This window comes from Prionailurus bengalensis, chromosome E3 (genome assembly GCF_016509475.1).
Source record: "Prionailurus bengalensis isolate Pbe53 chromosome E3, Fcat_Pben_1.1_paternal_pri, whole genome shotgun sequence".
Classification (NCBI taxonomy): domain Eukaryota; kingdom Metazoa; phylum Chordata; class Mammalia; order Carnivora; family Felidae; genus Prionailurus; species Prionailurus bengalensis.
The window spans coordinates 16942849-16954724 of NC_057357.1; the positions used below are offsets into that span (position 1 = coordinate 16942849).

The 11876-nt window shown below is 38.4% G+C and overlaps 1 protein-coding gene across 2 annotated transcripts in view; it reads right to left on the bottom strand.

Moving 5' to 3' along the window:
* Nucleotides 1–11236, bottom strand: part of ZNF713 (zinc finger protein 713) — a 44637-nt gene extending 33401 nt beyond the window's left edge. The window contains exon 1 of one of the 2 annotated variants that reach the window (XM_043559934.1): nt 10888–11236. The gene's annotated coding sequence lies outside the window, so the exon portion shown is untranslated. The remainder of the gene's footprint in view (nt 1–10887) is intronic. The other variant, XM_043559933.1, reaches the window with a different exon arrangement.
* Nucleotides 11237–11876: the final 640 nt, after the last annotated feature.

The window sequence follows — 11876 nt, forward strand, 5'->3', positions numbered from 1 at the left end:
GGTATTAAAGAATGAAGTCATTCCTGAGAAGTAAGTTTTTTTAAGAAGAGAAAATCACAGTTCCAGTGGAATGGCCTTGTTAGATGAGGAAGCCAATCACTGCCCAAGATAGGGCATGAATTTAACATTTTACAACCAGTTGACTAAGAGGTACACCTTTCAGGAGTAATTTAAAAGCATTTTAAGAATCAGGGCCTGGGGCACCTGGGTGGCTCAGTCGGTTAAGTGTCCAAATTCAGTTCAGGTCATGATGTCATGGTTTGTGGGTTCAAGCCCAGCATCGGGCTCTGTGCTGACAGCTCAGAACCAAGAGCCTGCTTCAGATTCTGTGTCTCCCTCTCTCTCTCCCCCTCCCCTGCTCTCTCTCTCTCAAAAATAAATAAACGTTAAAAAAACAACAACAACAGGTCCTATTTCACCAAGCAAAAGCTCTAAAAGGGTCCTATTCTCTGAAGAGCCAGACAGAATCTATGAGAATGCTCTGATGGTTTCAACCCAATCACCTCAAAACCACTTACAAAATAATAAATAATCACAATAATAAAAAACAGCATTTACCAAGTTAGGCAGAACAGGGTTTCTCCTTCATATGTGTGAACCCAAGGGGATAAAGAGCATGTCAAATATATATTGCTTGCAAACTTAGTTATTTGAGAATTTTCTTATGGCATCTGATGAGACTAAGTTTCCAGAGAACACACGTTGGAAGCACTGATCTAGTTCTCAGCTTTTTGGTTTAAAGGAGGATTCTGAAGCTGAAGATCATAGAACTAAGTGAAAGAGCTGGTTCTAGAACCTAGGTCTCCTGGTTCACAGCCCTAGGTTCCTTCTAGTATACTCTGAAGTTCTTCTTAGTACCTGTTCTCTCCCTTTTCATTTTTTAATCTGATCCCCTTCTGAAAATTTCCCTTTTAATTCCTGTATTGGAAACACACACACATAAAACCCCCCAAACCAACCACTCTCCACCCCCAAACTATGTGTAATTTTTCATACAATACACATGTAGTCCTTTCCAGAGAAGCCTGTGGTGTCACCACAGGCTTTTTCAAATATGTAACCATGATGGCTTGGAAAGTAAGGAATTCCCATGACTGCCTAAGGAATACTAAAATTATAATCAATTCAGATGAAGAATGACTTCTGGCTTAACACCCTTTTTCCTCCAAGCTTTTCCAAAAATCTGAGTGAACTTCCTTGACCATGTATATATTAACGTATATATACATGTCCAGGTTCCACCCAAAAACTGTTGAGATGAAGTCCGTGTTGAGTGAGTTGAGATGAAATCTATACATTTTTTGAGTGCCTCACAAGTGATTTTTAAGCAAGCAGGAATTCAGAACCATTATCAGAGCCTCTAATTTTGTTAACTTCTTCAATGCCAGTGATTTTCGCCATCATTCTACTTCTGTCACCCACTTCCGGTGCCATAGTAGTTCTGAAGTTTCTTCCCTTACAAAATGCTAGACTATGAACCAGGAAACCTTATGTTATAGACTGCATGGGGAAGAAAGTGAAGACAGGGGTGGCTTGGGGTGCCTGGGTGGCTCAGTCGGTTGGGTGTCCAACATCGGCTCAGGTCATAATCTCGCTTGTGAGTTCAAGCCCCACGTCGGGCTGGGTGCTGACAGCTCAGAGTCTGGAGCCTGCTTCAGATTCTGTGTCTCCCTCTCTCTCTCTCTGTGCCCCTCCCCCGCTCATGCTCTGTCTCTCTCTCAAGAAGTAAACATTAAAAAAAAAAAAAAAAAAGACAGGAGTGGCTTAGTATAGGGGAAAAATAGAAAAAAAGAGCAATGTTTATCAAAGTGTGGTCTGCAGGTCACTTGAATCACACAGCATTTGCTGAAAAGCAGATTCACTGGTTCAATCCCAGACCTAATGAAATGGCATCTCTGGGGGAGTATTCTTGGCCCAGGGATTTGCCTTAAAAAATATTTCTTCTCTAGGATCAAACCATTCTCTCCAGCCTCCCTACAGGCCTGAATCTAGCATATATCTTCTCAGTCCTTGATCTGCAACTTGATCTTTCATTTTATTGACTCCTCCTGTCATAATTTAAAACCATTTAAGATCTCTCCCAGCATTAAAAACTTTCACTGGCTATATGCCCTTTTGTAACTAATATCCATTCTTTTTTCAAGGCTACAACTCTTCAAAGGATTGTTAGTACTTGTCTCTACTTCTTCATTACCCATTTATTTTTCAATTATCTATGATCTTTCTTCTGTTTTGCCATCAGCACACCGCTAAAATTGCTCTGGTTAGGAATGTCAACAACACTTTTGTTCATGCAATGGGCTTTATTACTTCCTGAGCTCTGATGGGTCTCTGACATTACTAACAGCTGTGTTTTGCTTTATGTCCACAGTCTTTCTCAGCAGGCTATGCTCTAGTCCCTTTTCCTCTGCCTACCATTTACATATTGTTGTTCCTTAGGAGTTTTCAATATCTATCTTTGTTCCCTCCACAGGTGAAGTAAAGGAATCTTTAAAGGTATACAAATCTGATCATATCAGTCCCTTATTTGAAATTCTTCAGTGGCTCCCTACAGCTCTTAGGCTGGAATACAAAGCCATAAAAAATCCTGTGACCTGCTTCCTGATCTTTCAAGCCACTCCCCTGCTTGCTTCTGAGATTTCATCTACACAGCTCTGCTTTTAAGTCCTTAAATGTGTCCTGTGTGGTATCTCCCCTCCTCCACTCCAGATGATACTTACTCTTCCTTCAGGTCTCAGTTTAAATCAAGGAAGATTTTTGATATCAAGACATGTGAGGTCCCTCATTTACACCTTCCTTTTTTTGGTAGCACTTTTTATCATTGTTAATTATTTGTAGTCATCATTTTTATTTATACCTCACCATTGTGTGATGTTAACCTCCATGAAGACAGGAATCTTTTCTGTCTTATTTACTATTCCACTTTTAATACTTTCAGTATGTGGCTCATAGTAGGCACTCAGTATCTGCTAAATGAGTAAATGAAAGGGTTCTTCTGTTTCCTCTTCTATTTTTTATTTTTAACTTATTTTGAACCAATTTTAGACTTACAGTAAAGTTATAAGAATAACACACAATTCCCACATACAATTCACCCTACTTGTCCAAATGTTAATATTTTATATGCCTATAGTACGATGATCAAAACAAGGAATTTAAATTGGTACAATACTATTAATTCAAACTACTCAAAATTTACTAGTTTCTCTAGTAGTATTTTTTCTTTGATCCAGGATCCCACATGGAATTTAGTTGTTTTTTTCCCTTTGTCTTCTCCAATCTGTAAGTTCCTCAGCCTTTCTGTCTTTCTTGAGCTTAATACTTTTGAAGAGTACTGATGAGTTATTTTGCAGTGTCCCTCAATTCGGGTTTGTCTGATGTTTTCTCATGGTTGGAATGAAGCTAAGTATTTTTGGCAAGAATAACACAGAAGTGATCTTTTATCTTTTACATCGCATTAATGGGTTTATGATGTTGGTACACTTCATTAATGACAATGTTAACCTTTATCACTTGGTTAAGGTGGTGTTCACCTGGCTTCCCTACTGTAGAGCAACCATCTTTCCCTCTGTAGCTGATAAATATCTTGGGGAGATACTTGAAGATATAAATATCCTGATTCTTCTCAAACCCACTAACTTTAGCATCCATCAGTTTATCTTGTCTGCAACAATTAGTAATATAGTGTTGGTCTAATGGTGATTTCTCCATTTCTCTCTTTCCCATTAACTTATTTATGTATACATTTTTAATGTTTACTTCTGAGAGAGGGAGAGGGAGCTGGGGAGGGGCAGGGAGACAGGATCTGAAGCAGGCTCTGCGCTGTCAGCCAGCGCCTGACACAGGGCTTAAACCCATGAACTGTCAGATCATGACCTGAGCCAAAGTCTGACGCTTAAGCAACTGAGCCATCCAGGTATACCTCCCACTAATTTATTAACTGAAATTTTTCTGCAAGGAAAAGCTGCTCCATATCTCTTATCATTTATTTACTAATTTATTTATGTCACTATGAACTCATGAATATTTTGTAAGCACCAATATTATCATTATTTTATTGCACAGTTTTGGCTTTGGTCAGTTGGAGACTCCTATGTTATTCTGACCAGCCTCTATCCTATTTTGAGCACTTCTTGGCACTGTAAGATGTTTCAAGTTCTTGTATTATCCCTGCCCAGCCCTAGAAATCAACTTCTCCAAGGAGCCCTAGTTCCTTTTATTGGAGAAGTGCTTAGAAACAAAGATCTGGGTGCTGGATCAGCACAAAGATCAGCTGTGCTCGCTGCTACTGGGGTATCATTGCTTCTAGGCCCTCTAGGAGAGATAGGACACATGGACACACGGACACACACACACACACACACACACACACTGTATTCATCTATGTATTAAATGCTACAAGTTCATTATGACACCTCTGATTCCAATCCAATACCTCAGGGCTCATTTTTAATCTTCCTCTTTTCCTCACTTCTTTCTTCAACAAAGAAGTTACCAGTGAGGAAAGGAGGAAGATTGTTGGCTCTTAGTATCCACAATATATTTACTTATTTGTTCAGTTTTGGTATATACATAAAGTAGTTTCAGAATTGACTCATACCCCTGTGACAAACAAAGTTATTAACTGGAAATTGCAGCATCTGTGTAGAGTTCTCTTTGTCTTTAGTTATACAGTATCTAGTCAAGATAGTGTTTTCTAAAATAATTTAATTTTTTTTCTTTGCCACTTCCTTCAGTGTGGTTATGTCATTCACTTGTAATACAGTTAGGTCCATTTGTTAGTACTTGTGTTTATTCTCTTCTATTTGTTCTCAGGTGGATTCCTTCAGCTTTACCCACTGCCATGATTTCACTGATCATCTTTTTTGAGCTACATAATCACATATCTACCCAACCACCTTACTGGACATCCCCAGGCATGTGTCCCTCAGATCTCTCAAACCTAACATGTCCCAAACTCATTCTCTCTTAAGCCTCTTGCCATATATTTGCAATGAAGTATGCATGAACACCAACTCTATCGCCAAACTGTTTGGGTTTGATTCCTAGCTCCACAACTTACTAGCTGTGTGAGTTTGGTTGTATAAGTTACTCAACCTTTCAATGTTTCCATTTCCTCATTTGTAAAACTAGTTATAATAGTACCTACCTCATGGGTTTGTTGAGGATTAATAAGTGAATATTTTGAAAATATTTAAAACAAAATGCCACATAGTAGACATATTTATATGTTACATACTGTTTTTTGTTTTGTTTTTAGTATTTATTTATTTAAAAATGAAATTTATTGTCAAATTGGTTTCCATACAACACCCAGTGCTCATCCCAACAGGTGCCCTCCTCAATGCCCATCACCCAACCTCCTCTCCCTCCCACCCCCTATCAACCCTCAGTTTATTCTCAGATTTTAAGAGTCTCTTATGGTTTGGTTCCCTCCCTCTCTAACTTTTTTTTTCCTTACCCTCCCCCACGGTCTCCTGTTAAATTTCTCAGGATCCACATGAGAGTGAACACATATGTTATCTTTCTCTGTATGACTTATTTCACTTAGCATAACACTCTCCAGTTCCATCCATGTTGCTACAAAAGGCCATATTTCATTCTTTCTCATTGCCAAGTAGTATTTCATTGTGTATATAAACCACAACTTCCATTCATCAGTTTGTTACATACTGTTCTTATTCTCCTGTTAAATTCCCTATCTCAATGAATAGCACCACCAAGCCTGAAACCTGAATGCCATTCCTGACCTCTCTTTCTTTCTTTCCCTTAGTCTCTCTCTTCAATTAAAGTCAAATCCTGGTAAATTTATCCCCTTAAATATGTAGTGAATGTCCCATCTTCACTTCCACTACCTTGATTCAGGCCACTATCATCTCTCACTTTGACTACTTCTGCATCCATCAAACTGGTCCTTAACTTTAGTCCAGTATTTTCTTCATGCTGGAGTCAGAGTGATTTCTCTCTCCACACCTTTTCTCTACCTTGGAAACACCTTAATTTTATTTTCTGACAAATATTAAAACAAAAATTTTTGTAAACATAGAAAAGCAGAAAGAAAATCACTTATAATATCATTACCCAGAGATAACCAGTTTTTTGGGGATACATACTTCCCAGCTTTTTCTATACTAATTCTCACACATATTATAATATGGCATATGTCATTATTATATGTCTGATTTTCTTTTCTGAAATCTGGGTTTTAATTGACAGTATTGTGTACATCACTTCAGGACAGAAAACAAAAATCTAAATATTAAAAAAACTAGGGTCATACAGTCTCTTTAACAAATGGTGCTGGGAAAATTGGACAGCTATGTTCAAAAGAATGAAACTGGACCACCTTCTTATACCATATGCAAATATAAATTCAAAATGGATTAAAAACCTAAATGTAAAACCTGAAACTATAAAAATTGCAGAAGAGGGCACAGGCACTCAGACATCAGCTGTAGCAAAATTTTTCTAGATAAGTCTTCCAAGGTAAGGGAAATAAAAGCAAAAATAAGCTATTGGGACTACATCAAAATAAAAAGCTTCTGCACATCGAAGGAAACATCAACAAAACTAAAAGGTAACATACTGAATGGGAGAAAATGTTTACAAATGATCTATCTGATGAAGCGTTAGTATCCAAAATATATAAAGAACTTATACAAACAACTCAATACCAAAAAAAAAAAAAACCCCAAAAAAACCCCCCAAAAAACAACAACACAACCTCCCAAATAATCCAATTAAGGATGGGCAGAAGAAATGAACAGAAATTTCTCCCAAGGAGACATCCAGATGGCCAACAGATGCATGAAAAGATATTCAACATCACTCATCATCAAGGAAATGCAAATCAAAACTAGAATGAGGTGTCACTTCACACCTGACAGAATGGCTAAAATAAAAAGCACATGAAACAATAAGTGTTGGCTAGGATGCAGATAAAGGGGAACCTTCTTACACTGTTGGGAATGCAAACTGGTGCAGCCACTGTGGAAGACATTATGGAGGTTTCTGAAAAAGTTAAAATTAGAACTGCCCTATGATCCAGCAATGGCACTACTGGGTATTTACCCCCAAATACAAAAAAAAAAAAAACACTAATTCAAGGGGATACATGCACCCCTATGTTTACTGCCACACTGTTTACAGCAGCCTGTGTCTACAGATAGATCGATAAAGATGTGGCATATATATGCAATGGAATATTAATCAGCCATCAAAAAAGAATGAAATTTTGCCATTTGTGACAGCATGGATGGAGCTAGACAGTATTATGCTAAGCAAAATAAGTCAGAAAAAGATACATTCCATATGACTTCACTCACAGGTGGTATTTCAGAAACAAAACAAACAAGCAAAAGAAAAAAAAAAAGAAAGAAAGACAAACCAAGAAACAGATTCTTAACTATAAAGAACAAACTGATGGTTACCAGAGATGAGGTGAGTGGGGAGGGATGGTGAAATGGGTGGTGGAGATTAAAGAGATTTATTATGATGAGCACTGAATAGTATATAGAATTGTTGAATCACTTATTGTACACCTGAAGCTAATATAACACTGTATGTTAAGTTTACTGGAATTAAATAAATAATAAAATAAAATACAAAAGAAATAAAATAAAAAAGGAAAAAAATTTAAAAAAAAATAGTGTCATGGTATATTCAATTGCTTGCAATACCCAAAACTTGTTTAATAAGTTAATTATTAATAGGCATTTAGGGAGCTTTATTTCTCTTTTCCTGTTATAGACGACAGCAAACATTATACAGTCTTGGCATAATTTTTGTGTGATTATTTCTTTAGGATAGATTCCTAGAAGTGGAACTGCTGGATCAAAAGGAAGACAAAACACTATTGAGGAAGGTTGTATCATTTTTCATATTAATCAACAATATATGAGAGTGACCATTAGCCAAGAATGATCAGCATTATTCTTTTTAAATATAATACATAGTATATAATTACTGCTTTAGAATGTAATTCTTAGATAACATGGGAGGCAGACTTTACATTTGTAGTTTTCATGTTTCTTCTTTCATAAATTACACTTTTGTGTAATTTGTCCACTTTTCTACCATTTTGCCTTTTCCACTAATTTGTAAGAATTCTTTATTACAAAGTACAGAGTGCAGGAAAGGATGAACTAAGCAGGTCTGGGTGGCCCAGACTGTACATTTTAAGGAAAGGTTTGATCGTGGCCTGGTTCCTGAAAGATAATCTATAGCCTTGCAACACCCTGCCTTTTAAGAGTGTCTCTGTTTACCTGAAGCCTTGGGACAGGTCAGAAAGTTCATGCCAAAAGAGGATTTATGGTGGGATCCTTGGGCCATGTGGTATCAGCTTGCCTTCTGGAGAGACTGGAGACTGAAGGTCAGCAGCACAGGTGGTCAGCTATGCCTACATGAACAACTTCCAATAAATACTCTGGATGCCAAGGTTTGGAGGAGATTTCCTGGTTGGCAATACTGCATACATGTTATTACATGTCACTTCTGGGAGGATGTAAATGCTAGCTGCATGACTCTTATTGATAGAAGACAACTGGAAGCTTGTACCTGGTCTCTTCTGGACTCTACTTGCATTTTTTGTTGCTGATTTTAATGTGTATCTTTTCACTGTAATATTTATGCTACTGTAAGTATAACAGTTTTGTTGAGTTCTGTGAGTCATTTTAGCAAATCATTGAACCTAAGGATAGTCTTGGGGATCCCTGAACACAGACAGTAAACAGCAACTCCCTTGGTATAACATAAATAACAAATGTAGTCTTCTTGTTATCATTTGTCTTTTATTCTTTGCTGCTTTAAAAAAAAGTTAATTTAAAAATTTTCTGCATCATAAAACACTTTTCCCCCCCTGTGTAGATCTTAAGTTCATGTGAGGCTTTTGTTTTGTTTTTTCCTTACACAAGAAATAGCTTCTCGGTCTTTTGGCTAAGATCAAGTGTTTTTTCCTTACACATGTAATATATGTTTCAATTTTTTTTACACATTCTACATGAAACCATAAGCATTCAAAACATGGGAATATACTGAGTAAGATGTGAGTGACTTTCAATCCCTCTTCTCTATTCGATTTCCCTCTCTGAAATAAATCATTGTCAGTCATTTGGTGTACATCCTTTTCTGTGCATTTATGAACATATATAACCACATCCGTACTTAATATGATGCACACTACACTACGTGCCATTGTTCTCTAGCATCCTTTATTCACTAAATGTCTTTATTCATTAAATTGTTCCTTGTTTGTTAACTTCAAAATAAACTACCTTATTCTATTTTATGGCAGCACAGTATTCCATTGTATGGATCTATCATAATATATTTAAGCATATCCCTAGTGAACATTTAAGCATACTTATTTCTCACAATTACAAATAATATGGAAATAAAACTTCTTTTTACACACTTTTTTACACACTGTGTACCTGTGCAACTATTTCTGCAGGACTGATTCCAGAATGAAATTTCTGAGCCAGGTGAGCTCATTTAACATTTTGGTAGGTACGGTCACACTGCCATTCAAAGTGTCTTCCTCAATTTTACAACTGGGTCCTTCTTCTGGGCATTTCCCTCACACCTTTTATCATCAATATTTTTATATTTTTCCATTCTATTTTGTGAAAAATATCTTTGTCTTCATTTGCATTCTAGGGTTACTTATGAGGTTAAGCATTAGAAATTTTGTTTTGTTTTGTTTTTTGGTTACCTGTATTCTATAAATTGCCTGTGCATATCCTTTGACCATTTTCCCTTTTTCCTTCTGTTGTTTCTTTCTTTTCTTTTTTCTTTTTTTTTTCTTTTTTTTTTGCTATTTACAGAGGTTCTTTACATATTATGGACATTAATCCTTTGTCTCCTACACATGTTGCACATTTTTTCATGTCTCTTGTTTTTAGCCCTTTGTTCTTTCTGAATACAGAAATTTAAATTTTTGACATAATCAAATGAATGAATTTTTCCCAGAGGGTTTTGTGTCATGTTTAAACAGTTTGGTATGGCTATAGCACGATGTGCAAGAGTGGATGGCAAAATATTATGCAATATTAAGATCATAAAGGGCTTTGAAGGCACTTCTAAGAAACTAGATTATCCTGATGGCAACAAGGAAACGTAAACATTTTCAACAACACAGTGACTTTCAACAAACATTCCCTCGTTTAATAACTATCTATTGAGCACCGCTAAGTGCCACGATCAATTCTTTCTCTTAGAGAATTATAATTTTTGAACCTTTACATTTTTCACAATTCCAAATACGTCAAAAGAAATAGATCATTACTGTCAGAGGACATAATTAGGGGGCGTTTGCTCTGCCACATATTAAAACATACTTAACATTAAAACACAGTGCAAAAACTGTCAGAGCAGTGCAAGAAACTGTCTGGAAACATTTCCGAGTATATACACGCCTGCAGAATGTAATAGAAGTGTCATTTCAATTCAGTGGGAAAATGATTCACTAGATAATGGCAGGACAACTGGGAAAAAGGCTCATTTCTATCCAACACCTGACAACAAATTAATATCCAACATAAGTACAAATGTAAAAAAGACATTTTAAAAATCCTTTAAAAACATTAGAAAAAAGTAAAGGTTAAGGTTTTAATAATCTTGAGATGGGGAAAATCTTTCCCAAAAATGACACCCACCCATGCCCACACCAAACAACAACTGCAAAAGATACCAGAGGAAAATATGTTTGTACTCTTGGGATGGGGCGGCCTTTCTATCAAAGAAGGGGCGCGGGTCTCCGAGAAGGAGGACGGCGCTGCAGAGGTACTCCGAGTTGAACGCAGACTGCGACCGCTACCCGGGCACCCTTGGGCCGCCGCCCGCCCTTCCCCCTCGCCCGCCTCCCGGCCCGCGGCACGCCGCACTCACCAGCCTCCACAGACAAAGGGCGCTCGGGGCGGCTCCGCCCCCTGACGCCACCGCCGCCGGGCCCGACCTAGGCGGGACAGGGTGATGAGGGCCTTACAGCCTGAGCCAATGACGCCCAGCGGCTGGGTCCCTGGAGCTGGACCAGCCGCCGGCTCCAGGCCCGCTCTAACGGAAGCCTTCCCGCGATGGCGACCGCGTCGCGCTGGCTGAAGCTCCCCGATACGCATGCGCCAGCGGCGCCCCAGGCAGAGCGCTTCCCACATGCTGGACTCGGAACTCCCACCCGCTGCCGCGGTCGGCTTTCTCCCGGGCAGCGCTCACCCAGGAGGCTCGGACCTCCGCCCCAGGCCTCGCAAAAATTCGCTTACCGGGGGTGGAAGTTGGGGTAGGGGTGGGAGTGAAGGTGGGGGGAAGGCCGAGGCCCCCCCATAGTCCCTGCCAATCGGAAACATTGTACTGCCCGGTTCCCCGGCGCTGTAGCTGCTGCGTCCCAAGGCGACGAGGGAAGCCCTCCTACTCCTCAGTCCCGGCATACCCCTCCCACCCTCCTTTCGTACTGAGACTCAAAATATAATTAATGATTGAATTCAATTTTCTGTTTTGTAATATAGGTCTACTGATGAGAAGAATGAAATTCTTTTAACAGGGATAACTTGCTTAATTGGATTCAAAATGTTCTCCATCATCAAAATTGATTGCCATGGTTGATCTCTTAATGCCATTCTATAATATTTAACATATTTCATCTTTGAAAACTTTTCAAATATGTAGGTACTGTCAAATACTAACATTCACAAGGTTATGATTTAAACGGAGCATGTTCATTGCTTGGAAGGTATTTATGGAATCCCATAATTTTCCTCTTTTTATGTTTGCTTTTTAGCATGCTAAAAAAGGCAGATTAACCACTTCTGAATGAAGGTTAGGTGGCAGGCTTCTCGACTGCACAGTTAAATGGATTGTAAAATACAGAAACGTCCTTTGCACTT